Raw genomic sequence first — 20,813 nt, 5'->3', positions numbered from 1 at the left:
TTGCCGCACCACCACCGAGTTGAGAGGACAGATTGATCTTGAGGCAAATGTCATCATGTTTTCCCCTGACAAATTTGACAAATTCACAGGAAAGTCCCATCATTTGTAATCAACATGCACCTCTGTTAAGATTAAAGGTGAGACACTGGTCCTTTCAGAGAAGCGCTTACTTAATGTCTGAATGCTGAACAGCCCTATACCAACATGAGTCATTTTTACTGCTTAATGTGTCAACGCCTAAATGCTAGATCGACATTTTCTAAAACCGTGTTAGCAACATGTTTCTCACTCTTTCTTCCAGTTCCTATGAATGCCAACCTTGCCACCTCGGTACCCTTTCTGTATTAATTTCATCTAACATGCTAACCGAATGTTACTTTTTTCAGGTCAGAGGCTCAGCCCCTGACTGAGATGTGTCTCGCTATCTTTCCTTCCATTTCATATGAGCCAAAAGCCAGACCTCAGCCCAGACACCAATACACATTATCCTCTGGAGACAGGTTCAGTGATTTGACAGAGTCTGGGCCTCAATCTGGTCGGGCCGAAGCGGAGCGAGCCGCAGAGGAGCAACGTGATAAATGGGTCTTATCTGGAGGTTGTGGCGTTGAGAAGCTGACTCTGTTTCCCTTCGATTACATTAGCAGGCAGGAAAATGGGACGCAGGGGGAATGGCTGGAATTCCATAGAACGAGGGGCAGACGCTCGTTTTCACTTGTTTGCCGACTGATAAAGAGAGCAGGCGGAGGCACGGAGGAGGTGTGCCGGACACGGTCTGGGTATACATGTATACATGTGAGGTCTGTGGGTGTTATCTGACACTATATTCAAGTTTAGTGTACCTGAGAATACACAACCCCCTTTTTTGTTTTTTGTTCCTGAAAATGAAAGATGAAGGACACTCTATATGCTGCTCTCCGCTGACCTTGGCCCTTGAAAAAACAAACTGTTCAGAGCCAATATCCTGGTGACTGCATAGGTCCATTCCACGAGATTGATCACTAGGTACCAGAGTGACACCTGCACAGTCACAGACCTCCGCAGCACAGTTCGCTCTGACACAGGTGTAATCAGACTATGTATCGGCAGCATATTAAATATACTAATAAAACATAATAACTTTATTTGAGTTATTTTGAATGTAGTGAATGTAGTGACAGATAAGCAAAATATTGTATTGATTTTACACTAATTATATATTTTATAATATAATATATTTTGGTGATTGATGAATTCATGTTCATATTTCAAAGACATTCCAAAAGGAGCTAATTTACTGAAAGACGTGATTCCATTCTTGTTAATGGTTTTAAAAATATTCAACAAATAGCATATTTATTACACACTACATATTACACTTTTTTTTTTTTTTTTAAGTGGAATGTGAAAATTAGCTTTTTGCCAAAGGACCCCTTTTGTTAAATTTATGCTGAACATGTTGCATGTAAATCTTTGTAGATGATAACCCCCTAGCATCACCCAGTTCCTGCACAATTTGACTCATCTGCTCTGCTCTGGTTATTGTGCTCAGGAGTACATGAAAGCCATTGTTAAGTAACCAGAGAGGCTTTGAGACGCCATAACCTGAGATCATAACCTGCTGGAGATTATGGTTTTCAAAATATCAGCCTGCACCATAACATCTAACAGGATGGACCTTTTATGTGAAACTGTGATCAAGATTTTAAAGTCTATTCTTGACCCTGAATTTGATAAAGTTTGATAAAATAATCTTAATTCGACATGTACTTATAGCTTGTTCTTTTTTGACAACCATTTTCCTTTGAACGTGAATGCATTTGGCTACAATTACACCACATTCAAAGTTATCAACCTTGGCTCTTTTTCTTGGAACGGCTTTACGCATCTTGCTTAATACTTACTGGCTTTCAGCTGAAATAGTTTTTTTTTAAAGTTTTTTATGGGGTATACTTTATAAATGATTTTGTTGTTTAGTTGCTCGCCATGAAAAGAAATAACATTGTTTCAAGATTTTGGACGGATAGAAAACATAGCGATGTAGTGTGAATTGAGGAAGAGGAGGGGGAAAGGGAAGACAGAGCGCTTGTGATAAGAAGTAGGCAGCAGCCCAGACAAACATGGCGTGGCCCTTCCTCACTGACATCCTGAGGAGGAAGCTGTGGTGCTCTGGCCCCTCTGCTCCAGTCCCTCATCGAAGTGAGCCAGGATCAACGCATATTATCACTTTCCCTTCCTCTTTCTCTTCTCTCTCTGACTCACTGTCTATGGTACACACCCTCACATCAAAATGTACGTGCTGTCTGCCCATCTGTCTCTCTAGATATCTCTCTGTACATATCTTGTTAGCGTGTCTGCATTCTTTCTTGCTTTTTTTTTATCCCACCATTGTCACTTTTCTACAACCTATCTCTCTTTTTCCATCATTTCCATCAACTTCCTGTCATTCCCTTTCTTTCCACCCATCACATCACTTATTTTCCACACCTGCTTGTCATTGTTCTGAATGTAAATCATCTAACAAATAACTGCAGATACCCACCAGACACGTAGGAGAGCTAGCAGAGGGAAAACCCCACTCCCGGCTCCATAAATCACTATTCAGACAATCAAGCTAATTGCTGCTGAAATGGCTTCTAACGAAGCTCTAATTGAATCAGGTGACTGGTTCATTTAAGTAGCGCTGTAAGCTGAACTCTGGAAAAGGTATCTTAGGAGAGCGTGTTTTTAAGAGAGGCAGGCCTGCTGGCACCAGAGACACCGTGGTAAACGGCTCAGTTTAACATTACAGTGGTGGCTCCCTGTGGGCCTGTCCTCCACTGTAGCAGCAACCTGAGGAATTGCAGGCACTCTGAGAAAGGGCTGGAAAATAAAGAGTGAGAGAAGAAGAGAACCAGGTTGTGCCAGTAAAATATGTATGCTACAAACACCCAAGAATAAGCACATTTACCCAAAAACTTGCAAGTGCATTTTTGTTCGAAATACAAATGTGCCTGTACAGTGTAAGTTCTAAATATTTATAGATTTCTTTTAATTACATTTCTGTTTTCAAAGAAATGTGCACCCAGCTTTCAAATACTGAAGAGTTGATGGACATGTTTTGAGCAAGGCGTCACCGTCAAAAACACCATGTTGTGTAGATATTACTGTGTTGTTATTCTCTTTTCATTTTGTTCTCACATCTATTCATCCTCTGGCGTGGTTATCTGCCCTCTGCATGCCTGTCCAGCACAGCAGGGGTCCCCCGGGAGAACAAACCCTCACCGGCGTGTATGGAGCAGTCCCACAATCCCCTCTCCCACCCCTCCCTCTCACGGTCTGCCTCCTCCTGTCCCCCCATGTCCCTGCCTTTATGCCCCGCCAGTCGGCCTTATGACCTGTTTGCTGATAAGACCAGGGGCCCCGCAGTGCCCAGTGCCTGGTGCCAGCACTTCCCTCATACAAAGTTAGGGTTGCTGTGTCATAGATGGGATCGATGATCAAAAGCAGGAGCCCTGCTAAAAAAAAAGTAAAAACTATGAGACAATAGGGCTCCATGACATGGTAATATGACCCCTTAAACCCTGAATGGAGCTCCGTTCTCACAATGAGAGATTTTCTTTTTAGCCATGCAACCAGCATATCGCGATGGCAATGCTTATGTGTTGATCTGCACATGTGCTAAAGTTTATATTTAAAACTTTATATATTATTTGACATTATTCATTTCAGGATTTTGATGATACCATTAACTGTTTACTTTTTGGCATTTATTATCTAATTGATCATCTTTATTGTTTATATTTAGTTTTTGGTTGCACTCTTTCTAAATTTGTACTGCAACTGGCCACTTATGGCAACTTTGGGGGCAAGTTCTTAACAAACAGTTACTTATTTACACATCCAGCAGTTTTAGAGCAACACATTCATTAGGGCCCGAGCACCGACAACATCGGACCGCGAGGACCCTATTGAAACTGTAGGAATTATTATTATTTTTCTTTTTGGGGGCTTTATCATAAGTTGTCATGCCCATCAGGACTGGTGAAACATTTGAGTTGTTTTGGCTTGAACGTTTCAAATTGCCTCGATAGCACCCCCTACAAATATTCAACAACGCAGCCCCAGCGCTACGTTTGACCTACATGTATGAAATTTGGTAGGAACATGTATCACATAAAGACTTTAAAAAAAGTGTCTGGGACCTTGCTCTAAAATTAACAGGAAGTTGACCATTTAGATTTTTGTGTTAACCCTTGATTTCTAGTTGCTATACTAACTCCTCCTAAGGACTTTGTCAGATCCACTTCAAATTTGGTGCGTTCAATCTAAATTTAAATAAATCTAATTTGCAATTAAAAGATGCTAAAAGCTTTACGTTTGATGGAATGGCGTAGCGGCCATTTTACGTGAATCGCCATTAAGCAACAAGCTGATTTAACTCCACTAGACTTGCTCAAATCTGTCCCAAACTTGCCATGCTTGATAACAGTCATAGCCTGAGGATGCCTACAAGCCAAGTTTGACTCATAGTTGTAGCGCCACCTACTGGCAACAGGAAGTCAGCGTTAAGTGTCAAACGGAATCCGATTTACATGATGTGGTCTGCACTTGATATAGAGCAACATAATGCATGTTTGCACGTGTTCTCTAGCGCCACATAGTGGATACGGGAACTAGTGGAATATGTGCACTACATGATTTCTAACATCACACACTCCACGCATTAAAAATATGTCTTGTGGGCGCGCTGCCTGATGGTCGCAGATATTTATGGCCACGTCAGGCGTCATCCCGCCAGTACCCCCGGCGTGCAAGAGGATGCGAGGGCCAGTACATCGCTGCTTGCAGCTTTCATTTGGAATTGTGTTCCTGGCTAACTAAAGAACACATGTCTAATATTCACACATTTTTTGCTCTGTTTTTGGTCTCTACCGACTCTTGAGAATAATATCCGGCATTTTAGCTGGTAAATGCTCAACTGTGTTCACTTGCTAGTCGCTAAAGTACGAAAACATGTGCCGACGCTATGAAAGCAGTGAGTGAATCAAATAATAAAAACAATTTGCGGGCGGACAGCTAAACTATACTCACTATAAAGCTCCGTCAAGTGTAGGGGAACACGTTGTTAATCTCAAAGTATTGATTATAGCTGCCATTGTGAGCATGTTAGCATTTCGCTCGAAGCACCTTTAAGTACAGCTTTATCGAGTCACTAACATAGCTGTGGACTGGGCCCTGATCACACCGAGACGCGGCACTAGAAACGCTTGCCGGCAAAAAAAAAAAAAATTGTTTTCCTACGGTACCTGGCGTCCACTCCTCTCTTTAAATCCGTCTATTTTTGCTTTACTCGTATTTGATCGCCGGGTTTCAGCCCCGCGCCACAGGCGCATCACGGCACGCTTTGCTAAAGAGTTTCTGAAGTGGCTGCACCAGTAGCAACGCACCTCGGTGTAATCAGGGGCCTTGGTCTTGTTTTTTCTTTATAGGATTTTTACTGAAGTCGTTTGACCTGAGAAGAGGACTCCTCGTTCCAGTTAAACGTAAAACATGTTTTTGCTCTACACCGACACCTATACAAGGAGACACACACCTTTACACACACTCAGATGTTTACTTACAACCCTTCACTCACTCCCTCACTCAAAAGCACACCTATTAAGAGAGAGTGTGCGTGTGTGTGTGTGTGTGCCGTCTGGTTGCCGTGTAGTTATTATTTGTCTCGGCACATATAACAAGGCTCATCAATCTTCTTCAGGGACTGTTCGGAGTTTGGATCAAAAACACCTGGGCCTCCGCAGGCTGAGTCATGAGGTGGAAACACGCTCCTACCCTGTCAGAACAGCGAAGAGCGGTCAGTCTAACACTACCTCAGGCATATAGAGATGGAGACCTGGGCAGAGTACAGAACCAGGCTGGCGCTGCGGTGCTCTGGGGATCTGTCTGTAATTTATACCTTATTCCAGAGCAGCACTGGAAAGAAAAAGACAGTTTATCGTATGAGCCTCTTCCTTCAAACCCATAATAAATATGTTGGAAAAGATTAGAGGTAGAAGGAAGCAATAATTGTGCACCAGCAGTCAAAAACATTCACTCATTGACGATAAGGCTGTGACTCAACATACAATGCACCTCCTACTGGTCGTCGATTGAAGCAAAACATTCAACAGTCCCAGCAGTGAGAAGGATGTTAGCTTCCTTTGTGGTCTATGTGCCTTCCTGCGCTGTTCTTGGCTCTCACAAAGATTCAGTCAACTACAGAAACAAGAAAGGTGAGAGCTGAGGTAGACTTAAAAGTGTGCCCATGTTGAAAGGTTGGTATAATCCACAGAGGAAGGAAGAACAGGCAATCTAAGGGGGTGTTTCATAAACACATTCCAGACCAAAAGCTGTACAGACAATAAAACTTGCCAGAGGAGAAACTGAAGGCAGTCCCTGTTAAGAAAGATGATAAAGACATAGTGTGTGAGTCTATGCACATGTGTGTGTGTGTGTGTGTGTGTGTGTGTGTGTGTGTGTGTGTGTGTGTGTGTGTGTGTGTGTGTGTGGCTGAGAGAGGTGCTTTGACCCCGGTCAAGTCACTTGACTTCTCGGCACCTCTGCCTACCCCAGCTGCATCAACACATCCCCGCTCTACCCAGGCAGGCAGTGGGCCGGCGGTGTGTCAGGAGCCTGGCTTCAGCCCATCACACAGAGACTGACTGGGTGTTTGTGAGTGTGAGTGGAGGGGATAGAAGGTGGTGGAAAAGGGACCTGCAACCCTCACCACAACTCAACTCAATGGAATTCGAATCATTCCTCTCCACCCCCCAATGCCCCCCCCCCCCCCCCCAATGCCCCCCCCCCCCACTGGCAACCATGCCCTGAGTAAACAAGCAGCTGGGGTCAGGGGCAAAGCAATCAGCACCACTGGGTAGCTCTTAATGGATTGCTGTGTTTGCTGACAGGTGGCTTGGTGGTGCCTCCAAATCAATGTGGGGTCAGTAGAGAGCCCTTTTATGACATGTTGTAATGCAACAATGATAATGTTTTAATGTTCTTCTGGATATAAAAACATATATATATGATATATTGTACGTCATCCCTTAGAAACACCTTCACCGTCACAGCCTCATTTCATGAGAAGAAGTGTTAAATAACTTATCAAAACAATTTTTCATTTGGGAAATTTCGGCATATTTTTCGCTCACTCAAATTAAAAGGTGACAGGTAAATTATAGCAAATGATATAACCTTTTTGGAAATCCCATTGAGATTATAATATCTTTTCCAAGCGGAACCTATCCAAGACAGGTTATGCATCCAACACATAACAGGCCATAAACATCAGATCACAGCAGCAACAATAGAACGACAAAACAATACATTCAATTGTACAGTGCATTAACAAGGCCGCATTAAAGTCGTGTTAATTAAAACAAGAAGTAAGCACTAGGTGATTTGGGACACAGGCTAAGTGATGAACACCTCACAATCCTCCTCTTCGCTGAGATCTCAGCAGTTTATAGCAGTCTACATATAAATGCTTCACTCACTTTGGACGGTAGCCGGAAGAGGATATGGCTGAAGGAAGAGAGTGGAGGGGTGGGTGTTTGTCTAGACATATAATATGAACACATACAGAAATATGAGGAATGATGGTGTGTCTCTTCTTTAGATTGTTTCATACAGGGACTTTTTAAATTAACTTTATTTAAAAAAAGACCTATGCATTTAGCGATCACTACCACACTTGTCTTTAGGCTAACTCCTTTTCTATTTTTCCCGAACAAATTTGGATGATAAGACATTGCTATCATTTTGACACAAAAGTCACACCAGGGGAAGACTAAGGCCTTTTCAAATGGATTTAAGGATGTTGGATGCCCTTAGCAGTGACATTAAAATATATTTTAAAACAGAGTATGCTACTTTGCTAATCCTCCCTGAACCTCTAATATCATTACAGCGGTAAATTCATCTTGGGGGAGGAAGAATGAATGGGCCCCTTTGTTTTATTATTATTATTTCTGGCACGGAGAACCACACACACGTCTGTGCAGCGCTGACCGAAGGTCTTTACCCAGATGGCAATGGTGCTACAACTTATTGTACAACAAACACATCTTTCAGGGTTTCCAGCCAGCACCGGCCTCATATGGGCTGGGACAGAAGCCAAACAATGCATTACCTCTCACCGCCTAACCTCCACTGCTTCCATCCCACATAGTTAGCCCTCCTCTGAACGGGAGCATCCCAATCCCCAGGCTGATTTACTGTCTGAGGGACACTATGGGTTTTCCTGCTCCAGCGCACACAGAAGCAGCAGTATAGCACACAGCATGCAGTATCCTTGCACACAGTCTATGGAGAAGAAGAGAACGTTCACTTTTAATTGCTTATCAAATATTGCATGCTTGCGTTTGGATGACAAATGACTATTTGGAGTTGAAAGCGTCAGTGGGGCCTTGAGTGCTTGGGTGTGCGGTTCTGTACAGTCTGTGTTCTGACAGCTGGCAGAGGAAAAAATTAACCTGGCAGAAACCTGCTCTCCACAAAAAAAGCAGTCAATAACAGGAACTCAATCAAACTGCCCTGGTTTCCGGTAAGCTATGCACTCTGGACTGCCTGGTCTGACAGAGGCTGGCTTGCTGAAAGACTAGTTGGCTGCAGGTCGGCCCCCACCGCAGCACGGAGAACTCTCAGTTGGCTCGGTTGTACCACACTCATTTGTACCTCATCTGAATGAGGTTTCGTCTTTTTATCCAGCTGGGTTGAAATAAATGTGCCTGCACACTGCAATGGTTTGCCAAAGAAAGTACCGAGGTCAATGCAACACGTAGATTTGAGTTATCCTGTGCTTGCTATTCATGAAGTGATTAAAAATAGAACATTTTTGGAAACAGACACTTGCTATACATGTCAGAAAAATAAAACAAATTCGTTTTTAAAGTGGTATTCCACCAAAATGTATCCTTTAAGAATAAAAGGGTCATACATTCATAGCAACATTTCACCACAAAGGAAGGGTTACTTTGAGGTGGGGACGGTGATTGTACAATGCGCAGGACTTTGACATCAAAGACCCGGTCTTCATAAGTCCAGTGGTCACACCAGCAGTCCCGTGGTTAACTATAGAGAAAGAATCTCCCAACTTCCTGTCTGTGCTACGCGCAGCTAAACCCGCCATGTCTGTAGTAACTACAGAGATGGAGGTATTTGGTATTGATTTTTTCAGTGGATAAAAAAGCAAAGCAAACGAGTATATTACTCAAAACCTCAGAATTTAAATCTTGTATTAACAGATTTTTTTTGGCCAACTGGGGGCAACAAAAGTAAGCTGTAAAAGCAGCACTGACATATCACCTTTTGTCTACAGTTGTCTATTCACACATCCAGCACACAAAATCAGCATTCATTTGAAGTTGTCCAGCCATTTCTGACCGGGTAGTGACTTATTGTGGCCCCTTTTTAAAGTGCAAAAATTTTAATTACAAATGGTGCTGATTCTAAAATGTGCAAAGGTTGAAGGTCTGCATGAAGCAGTGTAAACTGATACAGATAGTTTAAAGCATGATGGTGGTCAGGAGACGGCTTGAGGTGGATGTGGCGGTACACGTGGCACCTAATGTCACAAACCTCCAGAGTGACAAGCAGTGTTGGCAGGGGTGAGCTCTCCACCCTTGGATTCCACAGCTCCTGTCATCACCTCCACCTTGTTTAGTCTAAATGTCACTGTCTATCAGCTCACCGTAACACAGGCATATTCCTCTTTTTTCCCTGCAGACAAAGGAGGAGGCAATGCCCTGACAATCAAACCCAGAAGCAAGCGAGACGTTTACAGAAACATTTAATGTATTTTTGTTTTTCAGATTATACCCTGAATGAGATTCTTTCCTTTAAATTTGGGACCGGTTGTTCAAATTATAACAAATTTTCTATTTCTAACTTTCTATATGCATTTCAGGTCTGCAGAGGCAAATGAAAGTTGAAAGCTCTTTTCCTAATTTCCCTTTAGATGGGAGGTTTTGTCTTTACAGTTGTTTGATGACACACACAATGAATTAAGGCTAACAGGTGTTCAATATCTCAACTGTTTCAACTGTTTTTGGCTTCCGTTTCCACCGTGACTCGGCTTCATTTCATGAGCCAACTCAACACCAAGGATCCTCAGTATAGGCAAATAAGCTTCACACATTTTTATCAGTGGTGACAGTTGGTCATCTGAGATACAGCAACAGTTTTTGATAACTTGGGTCGTCCAATCCGCACTCACATTTTGTACAGCATCTTATCATTCATAAATTCTCGTCTTCAATATCGTCTTTCACTTATTTTGAAGTGGTTCTACATTATTGTTTCACACCATGTATGGTCATTCATGTGGTGATGTCCCGTGCAGTGACATTAAATTATTACCTTTTTGAATGATGGCCAAAATTACAAAACGATGACCCAAATTGGACATGAAGAGGAGTTCCTTTTGGTCATTCTGACAGCCAGCAGCTCAGTAAGGCCCTGAAACAGCAACGCTCTGTTTTCTTTCAAACCCCCTGTCCAGTTTTGGGTCCCCTAAATAATTTCCTCATTTGGTGCCGCTGTTACTGTTAGAGGTAGCTCTATATATATGTGTGTGTTTGAATCATTTGGACAGCATCACAAATAAATGGTAACAACTGCAGTACAATATTTGCCTAACTTTTCTACAGTTAGTCTATGCATAACAATACATTTAATATGGCCAGACCCACTTATCACTGCACACAAAGGTAACAGCAGTGCTTGAAAGTTCAGCTGCTGCCTTTACCCAGTTGTCCTAGTGAATGCTATAAATGTGTTGCTTTTCTTTTGCACGCAAGTTTTACAAATGAAGAAGAACTTGATTACTTTGCATGGAATTTAAGTCCAAACTTGGTGACAGGGGCTTCAGGCTTAGTGATGACCCCTCAGGAATCTCCCGTCCCTTTTATTAAACTCCCAAAGTTATTAACACCCACTTATGAGATGTCATATAGGCGCCACCCTCTGGCGAGTGACCTCAACTACACTCAGCACTTCATATCACAAAATATTGTCTCAGATGATTCCTGCTTCTTCAGCGCTGCATGATAACAGAATGGCTGTCACAATATTCAATATAAACAGACGCAGCTCGACCAGCGGCCACACACCATCACCTCCAACAAACTCACACAGACCACCATCCTCTATCTCCACACTTTCTCACACTCTTTCCTGCCCTACCATGTTTAGAGCCAAAGCTTGGGACTAATTGAATAAGCAGCGACCCTGTGGACCGCCTCTCTGAGGGATTAGGATATGATCTCGAAAGAGCGCTCCTCTGAGGGCAAACACAGCCAATTTAGAGCCATTTCATGCTCTGCACTCTAGCACACGAGAGGCCGGCATGAAGGCCACACACACACACACACACACACACACACACACACACACACGAGAAAAGTAATTCATGGGCTCTCAAATCAAGCATGCTTCAAATTCTGGTCTTTCTCTTATGAAACACAGCTGTTTTCTTTTTTTGTCTCCCCAAATACTGCAGAGACCATTAATTATATTCCACATGTTCATATAACAACAGTGAAATGTCAAGTAATTATTACAAAAAGATCTCAGATTAGTAGTTGGAAAAAAAAAAGACCCCTCTAATGATTTCACTCCGCTGGCTCGACCCCACGGCTCTGTTTCATCAAATTAATTGTCTGAATCCTGTTTGTAATTATGTTTATTAAAGTACCCTTTATGGACTATTTCTTGTAATTATCAAGAAATATCATTGGTCAAGTGAAAAGATTTCATTTGCAGACAAGAATCCCTGGTGATCTTATGACCTAGTATCCTATTTTTGGAAAACTACAGCAGTCTATGAGAATTGCCGAATGATTGTCCAGTTTCGTAGCGTTCACTTTCGTTCTTAAATTTCTGTCAAGCATCCTAAATTATTCATGATAATTTCCCCGAATATAGTTTAAACAATCCTCTTTTTTTCATCTGACTTGAGACAAGATGTACCCCTCATTACTGAAACCATAGCTTTATTTGAATCATTTAATGATGCTGTATCGACGATGCAGTTACTTTGAAAACAGTTCTGTAATCCTCCAGTCTTTGCTCGTTTTACCTGCCTGCTTTTTGGGTTTCCACCCCCTTTCTTAAATATGAAATTCATAAACTTTCACATAACTTTAAACACCATTTCTAGGGGCTCTAGGGTTCAGAGGAATCAACTCAAACAGTGTGTGTTTTATTACATGCCTCAGTTATCCAGGAAAGGGGAAGCACATGTCTCGGTGAAATACGATCGAAATTCAGATTATCTGTGGATATTTTGTCCCGTTTTAACCCCTCTCATAAAATGAATCATATAAAAGTCTGTCCTAATTCCGTATACGCTATTTGGAGAGTTGTCTTCTTCTGAGAGTGACCAGGGCAGAAGTTTATGTCTGCCTCTCTTTTTCCAGCTGCCTATTAGGATTGTGGCTTCCCCTGTGGCGGAGTATTTCTCCCCCCTGGCAGAAAGAGAAGTATGCCATTAGTTCACCAGACCTACCATTGCTGTCAAAATACGAGTGGGGAGTAGATCTATTAGATACCTATATTTCCTGGTAGAACAGCCTCCATCTCTGCCTTCCCCCTTGGCACATTAAATAAGGAGACAAAACCCAGATGACTGGTTCTGAATCTATGAAAACATGCACTAAGTACACTGCTTTGGATGTGGATTCTAAAAGAAAATAATGAAAAAGCCACTGGTGGAAAAAAAAAATGTTTCTCAGAGGACAATTCAATTGAGAAGACACAGTTTGCTGTCATGGTTGGCTACAATGCCAACTGCATATTTTTCTTTTCTCTCTGTCTTTTCCTGTTGATTTTATTAGTTGTGTACCTTTTTGGAGAACTATTATCAAAGGAGCCTGGTTGCAAGAATTAAACTTTAGCTTCCATCTTTCCCACAAACAAAGTTAATCATTTTGCAGTGACAGTGCCAGTCGATCTCACCTCATCTGTCTTTATCATGAGATTCAAAAACAGTTGGAAGCCATCTATGGTATTTAGTACTGGGTTTCAGTTCAGCAATGAAGCAAGTCTGATTAGCAGTAGCAGAGGGAATGGTGCAAGAAAGATTTGTGATAAAAGCCCGCTCAGGTAAATCACTTTTCAACCTGTCATCACCTGCAAGGGTAATATTATTGGAAACAGGCGGTGTGTATAACATGTGGATATTGGCTACTCGTTTCACGGTCCCTTAAGACTTGGGCACCGGTGAATTCCACTCTTCTTTATGAATTATCTTTAAACCTCCATTTGGCAGACAAGTTGATGTCTTTTTCTTCCCACTGCCAATTATTTGTTAGCTCATCCTTTTATGTATAAACTTTAAATTGCAACTTTTATCATAGTTCTCCATTGTCAGTATTGGAGGAAATATTCAGATTTATTTAATTAAAAGTAACAACAGTCAAAAACAAATATCCCAGGACAAATAAAAAACGGCATCGAAAATGTTTCTTAAGTAAAAGTACAGACGTATTAGTCAAAGGTTTAAGTACTCAATGCAGAATATTGGCCCCACTCAGTGTTATAGTAATTAATTTAACATTATATGATTATTATTACTGATAAGTTAATGTGTAAGCAGCATTTTACTGTTGTAGTTGGTCGAGGTGGAGATGATTTTAACAATTTTATATACAGTACTCTTACAAAAGTTTGGGTCAATTTAGTCATTTGACCCAGTGTTAGTGTTACCATGATTATATATTGTTGTTATTTTTTACTAAACTAAGAAAGGTTATTTTGAATCAACAAGCTTAAGTTTTACCTTAAAATCAACACAAATGCAGTTATATACGTTAACAATCAGTCCCCAATAGTCCAATTTTGGCTCAGTAATTTTGCGTGTGTATAACACTGTATTGCAATCTGTTTTATATGTAAAAACCTTCATCTGCAAAGTAACTAGTAACCATTCCAGTCAAAATAAATGTAGTAGAGTCAAAAGAACAACATTTTGCTCTGAAATGTTGTGACGAGGAAGTACAAAGTCCTTCAAATGTGTATTTAAGAACAGTACGTATTGTATTTGGTAACATTGAACCATAGTCCAAACTGAAAGTTTTGTAGTTTAAAGAAATAAAATGAACAAATTAAGTAGCTGAAATTCGACGGACTAAACAAACCAAAAATAGCTTTTCTAGTAAAGTAATTATCTAATTAGCTTCTAGTAAAAAAATCAAGTTTGTGCCGTCAGTAAAATTAATTCAGCCGTTATTTGACTACCCCTTTGTCTGGCCAAAGCCTTATCCACTAAGCTGAGTCTCAGGGCGGTCCACTGTTTGTGTGAGCTCTGAATCTGCAGGCTTTACAGGCTTTCCTCTTCCCCAGGCCGGGCGGAGAGGCTGCTGACTCCACATTCTCATCCCTCTATCCCTCTTCCTCCATCCCTCCATTCCCCAGTGTCCTGTTTACTCTCTGCAGCCCTGCGGCCGTGCCACCTCGGAGACACTCCAGACCACCAAGGTCCTGGCGGCCGCCTGGGATTGGCCGTGGACGGCCCTCACCATGGGAATAACTGGGAGAGGTGCTGGAGTGGGTGGGGGAGTGGTGCTGACGGTGGCTTAGTGGTGGGGATTTTTTCATGGTGTGGACCAGGCGGGAGGGTGAAGGTATGATTACATGTGACCAGGCCTTGACGTTCAAAATATATGGGCATTGCATTGTGTGGCCAGGAGATCTCTTATAGGGCTCCTCCATGAAAAACCATGAAACCATTATGTAAAGAAATCTTACTGTGACTGCGGAGAAAAAGTAAGATGTTGCACCTCTCAGTAACACAGACATTGAATAAGAACAGTTTCTTCTTGCAGATTGTGCTGTTACATTCTGGTTGGCAGGAGGTTTTCATACCATCCTACTTAAATTTCCTCTAGAGCCATGAAGGTAATGGGAGATGTTATTTTTGACACTCTGAGAAAACTTGGCCTAATAATATGTTCTGGGATTCTTTCCAGAGCTTCGGTAGCCCTCTGCTGGTTAAAGCCTGCATTGTTCTCCTTTCCTCAGTCGGCAACAATGTGGTGCGTTTTGCGCAAAACTGCAGCCTGCCACAAAAGCAACTGCAGCTCCATCACGACATCTATTTTTTGCATGGGTGGTCCCCTTCACATTGTTGAACTCGGTGACAGCAAGCTCTTGTGACTGTAAGAAAGCACTGGTCCAATTTTGGGCAGTAAAAGGAGTTCTGCTTCGGTCAGTCTGTCAGCAACCCATCAGAGCAAGCGACATCGGCCAAGCAGTGCTTGCTGCTATTGAAGGGTTTTCTCAAAACGCTCACTGGCAGGACATTGTATTCTCTGCAAGAAGGCTGTCATTGTGGAATGATGAGGGACCAAAGGGGATATTGGTTTCTGTTTTGGAAGCGTTGCATATGAAGTGTTCAATGGCTACTTTTTGAGGGCAGACATCCAGACGGGGATTAAAAGAGACTGCTGGAGAACAAGGGGATACAGGTGTTAGTGCATTGGCCTCAACATCGAGCCACTCGGCACTAATTTTCTGCTGAGTTTTTGGAAAGTGGGTTCCCGCTCCCAGGCAATCAGCAGCGTTTTCCCCATGCTGATGTGTGCTGATGTGAGCTCTGTGGGCCTGCAGGTTGTGATGGCCTCCCCCCCTTCAGACAGAAGGGAAGGGAGTCTGCTGAGACAGCACATAAAGGGGAAGGGTGAGGCTCAGAAAGCCCCATGATGGAGCAAATTGTGTTTGTGTACCTTTAATAAGGAACTAGTACCCAACGTAAAGCTTTCTAAAGGAGTCTATACATTCAAATAGATTGCTGGAATATAATCTGTTGAGATTCCTGTATTCCCCAATGAGCAATCCTCACTTGTGTCCATAAATAGAAGCTTCCCAATTGAAACTCTTTTAGTTCAGGTTTCTAAAAACAAAACAAAATGAAAGACGGCTTTCAAGTCTCTACAAAAACTCAAACTGAAACAAAACCTGGAACACTGAGGGAAAAGGGGGACTGTGGGCCTTGACTCCAAAGTGTTTGTGTAGGGTCTTCAAGATTTTGACAGCCACAGGATATGTGTGGGCCATTGTTAGTCACTCTGAGTGCTACCTCAGTGGTACAACTTCCTTCTCTTCCACCAACCTCCATGTCCACACACACAAACACACACCTACACACCCACACACAAACACAACACGCAGGCAACAATCACGACTACGCACATTTCTGTTGTGTGTGATTTAAGGACTGAAACTTGAGTATTTTATATTGTTGTCTTACTCAGATGTTACATATTACTAGAATTAGCTTTTTTGTGGTTTACATTTAAATTTTTTGCATGAATCAAAAGTCTATTTAACTGAATGTAAAGAGAATGCAGACAATTTGTAATGATCTCAATAATATTCATATACCAAAATAGCTTAAAAGTCAGCTCCCTTTGAACCCAAAAAGAAATAAGTAAATAAAAAATTGAACATATGAAAGATGTAAAAACTGAACAAAGATGGATAATGCACCGTTTTTTAAAATGTTTGAGCAATAGTTGATCTTAATTTAGTCAATAGGTGGATTGTATGAAATTACAATTACATTGATACTTTACGTTATTCTTTTGTGACATGTTATATAAAAGTAAGTTTCATCTATTTACAAAATATGGTCGGAGGTTTAATTAATCAAAGCTTCATTATTAAAGTCGTTTTGGCATATTCAAAAAGAAGAAAGACAAATCTTTGTGTCAAAATTTTTTTACTTCCCTTATGTTGCATTTAAAGCGCTTTTTTAAATATAAGGCTTATTTTCAATCTGTAAAATATGTCGCTATAACACAACACTTGCTAAAGCACCGGACATCAGATCTGTATTTTAACAGTATGAAATCCAACCTCATTATGTGATAGAATATCAAGGAACTGGACCGCTCTTCAGAATTGCAGCGATAATTGTATATCAATACTTTTTTCTGGATTTAACTGGTAAACTATAACGGTGTGACTACCTGATATTCCCAACTGCAATAAATCCTTTACCAGTAAGAGCAATGAACATCATCCAAAACGCCTCTGAATAGACACAGACGCAGTAAATCTTTTCGCCTGCCACACAACACATAAAATGTCTCCCTCAAAATGGGCTCTTTGTGTGGTCAAGTGAATATGGCCTGAAGAGTGAACCGCAGCACTGTGACTCTTTTCCTGTTTCCCCCGTCTAAAAGCAGACTGGACTGAAATGGAGGCAGGCCCCCAAAAAAAAAAGCCCAAACCAAGAACAAACTATAGCGATGCATTTTTAGCTATAATATGGTCAGATATGAGTTATTCCCCTCAATGTTTACGATATATTTACATGATCAAAACTGCAAAGGATGTTCAGGTTATTTGGCTGCTTTTGTTTTATCATGTCTCTCAAAATATGTGGTGTTAAAAAAAGTACTTTCTCACGGTGCTGTACATTAACAAGACTCAAATCGTCATGACATCTTCTGCATCACCTCAGTCTGACCCTTGTTTCTCAATTTCAGGGTTGTGTCATGCATCGAATCCTCCTCTCCATGTCTCGAGCTCCGTCGTGGGAAACATTTCACACTACAATAGCAGCAGTCGTACGGGTTGCCATTTGGATGCCTTGTGCGGTGTTTTTGTTGGCCATGGGAGCTGTTTTTTGGGAGTCGGACGGAGAACGGGCTAAGGGGTCTTTTCCCCTCGGTCAGTACGGTCCCTGCTGCAGAGAGACCGGGTCTCAGCTCATCGATCACTGCGCACTGGGAGGGAGGACAGACGCTGTGGGTGGGATGGGAGAACATAACAGAGACATGTACAGTATGGGTATGTGTGAAGCTCATGGATGTCTATTTGCTACGTAACATATATGTGTGTGTGTGGGCGGAGTGCGAATAGATAAAGCAGTTCCAATAAAACATGTCAGGGGTATGTTGTGGGCAGGATGAGTAGATGTTTGCATGGGTAAGGGGTCAAGGAGGAGTTCATTTGTCGGCTGGAATGTGATAAAACATGCTCACAAGCGGCATGTTCATCCACCCACGCCTGCACACAAGCTTGTATTAACACACTAGCACAGAGAACGTGCTCCTTCGGTCTGTTTGAACAAGACGCTTGGCTCCATTTAGTTCCTTCAGCAAAGACCTCCTCAGCTTGAGCTAAAGCATAAGAGAGCGAAGCACGTACACACTCGGGGGGCCTGATGGATTATGGCCCTCTCGGCCACAGAGCCCTCTCAGCAGGGCTGGCAGACTGAACAGAGACCCCGTGCAGGCCGAGGGGGGAGCCAGAGGGACGAGTAAATACAAAGCTGATGGAAAGGGCCCCATGTGGGACCGCCTGACCAGCAGTAGGGCCCAACCTGGAGGTGATGTGGAGCCGAGCAGATGACCCAACAGCGGGGAACCTCCAAGATCATTAAAGGCTTCAGCGTGGCCATTTGATCAGTGTTGAAACCACCGACTGAAAACACCTGACACAGCAAGCTGCTGCGTTTCCCCCTCGTCTGGAAATCAATCTGCGCGTGGGTGGGAGATGGCTGTTTTCATTTCAAAAGTCATGTTGTACTGTTACTGAAAAGAATTGGTCGCAGAGTAAAAGTATGAAGCCCATCTACTTCAAGCTCCTAAAACGAATTGGACATTTTACAAACGAAAAAACGCTGAGTGTATTGAATTGAGCCCAAGTGCGTTTTATTGCTTATAAATTGTCCTTTTTATTCATATGAAGAGAACCTTTTTTCCTTCAAAAGTCACAAGGTCTTGCTTTAATTTAACAAAGAAGAAAGAAGATCCTTTCATAATGACTGGGTTATCAGGGATATCCAGGTTTAGGATGACAACCGACTTCTACTTCTCCTATAAAGGGATAATTGGACATTGTGTTCTTGCTGGTGAAAAATCTCAGCGGTGTTAAAAGCAAATCACTCATCCAGCATGTTCCCACTGGTGGACGTGACGACACGTGTTCTGCCATTAACTGAACTTAAACGTGATCTGTTTGCCCCTCACAAATCAGAACCACCTGCCCCGGGCCCTGAGAACTGGCTGGTCTTCTCTCCGGACCTCCTTGGAGAGCGAGAGCGCCTCTTGTTTGGACAAACGTCAGGGCCAGCTCCGGGGCTCTTACATGAAACAAAGAGCGGAGCAGGGAATCTTACCCTTCACATAGCCTCCTACAACCCCGGGCCCCGTCTCCTCCCTTCTGGGCAGGGCCCAATATTTTTTAATTACGTACAGGAAACTCCTGTTACAAAGGACACTTTCTTAGTCAATCTGCAGGGAGGCTGTGAGGAGTTCTGGGGTCACCCTACTCTTTTTTTTCTCTCTCTGTCCTTTAAGTGTGTGTGGGCGGTAGGTGTATCCACTAACAAACTAGAGAGCATGCCACCCAGAGATTCAGGTCACTGCTGACAGCCTACCTTCCCAAAGCCAAGATGTCACCTGGTCTGTGAACGCAACCCCCATTTAACACGCACATCAACACCAAAACTGTACGGTCAGCACCCCAGAACAAACAAACCACTAGCACCAAATGTTCTGTTATTCTCAGAAACTTTACAAACAATTATAATACTTGTCAATATTGATAATATTTTACATATCAGGACAAAGAAGTAGACCTTTCAGTAAGCTTTTTCTTAATGCTCAGCTTCTTAGCTCCGGTGGTCTCTAACTGACAAGAACTCAGGCACTATTTGTTGTCTTTAGGCCCAATAAGTCCATCTGGTTTTGGTTTGGCTCCTCGAGATCGCCCCTGGAGATGTGGATGGAGGGGACTTAGGGGTGAGGCGGGGTGGTGGAGGGGCAGTTTGAGGAGGCTTTTTTCTTCTTTTAAATTGAATTTCTCACCATTCCAACCTGGGCCTTGTACCACGGATAGAGCGAGAGCTCCAACCCTCAGGCTGCTGAAAGATATATGCAAAAAAAAAGTAAGAAAGAAAGGGAAATACGTGGAAGAAATCAGTATCACCTGTTTTGCCAAATGACCTGCATGTTTGGTGTAATGGCTATTAACTTGCTCTCTCGCTGCGGAGGAATGTATGAACTCTCTCTGAACCACTACTGACCTGAAACAGTCAGTTTGTCTGATGAAATGATGTGTGAAAACAAACAAATAGCAGACTAAACAAAGCTGTCAGTCCTTGATAGGAAATCAGGACGGAAAGTATTCAAAATACATGTGTAGGGTGTTAATGTTGATGTTTGATACATGTATACTACTCCAGGAGAAATGTTTTCCAAAAGATGAAAAGATAACCTCTGTGGCAAAGGTCCGTATAGTATTGATGGTTATACATGTACAGTAGCCAGCACAAAAAGTAATCTAGCTAGTTAGCTACATCTGGCTAGCCGGATGTACTTGTGAAAACATGTTTGTGGATCCCCATCAATGAATTTCTGTCAGATATTTTTTTTATATTTACACTGTACACTATCAATAACTCAGGTTACTGTTCTCTTCATTTTTCTTTTAAAGCCTTTGTGCTTTTCCTGTTTTTAAGTGAATTAAATGCAAAAAACAAAAGCAAATTGAGCACTTTTATTTTGGTTACCTATCACATGCTTCTGTGTTACATTTTCTTTTTCAGTTGGTTTTGATGCTCTGTAAACATTCCTGTGGTGGTTTTCCATATTTAGCTGCACATCTCTCCTCTTGTCCACTTTCTAGGAAAAAGACCCACAAAGGGAGCTCAAGTAGATTTCAGGTTTTCATACAGTTGGAGGACAGCATGTCTCTCTCATGCATCTCTCTTGTCACTGTCCAGTGCATGTTCTATAAATCAGAACTGAATAAAAATGAAAATAACCCCAAAACTGTGAATTAATTTGTCGGCCCTTACAATT

This window comes from Anarhichas minor, unplaced genomic scaffold (genome assembly GCF_050575085.1).
Source record: "Anarhichas minor isolate MPS153535 unplaced genomic scaffold, ASM5057508v1 ptg000024l, whole genome shotgun sequence".
In the NCBI taxonomy this organism is placed as follows: Eukaryota; Metazoa; Chordata; class Actinopteri; order Perciformes; family Anarhichadidae; genus Anarhichas; species Anarhichas minor.
This window is presented reverse-complemented; position numbering follows the sequence as displayed.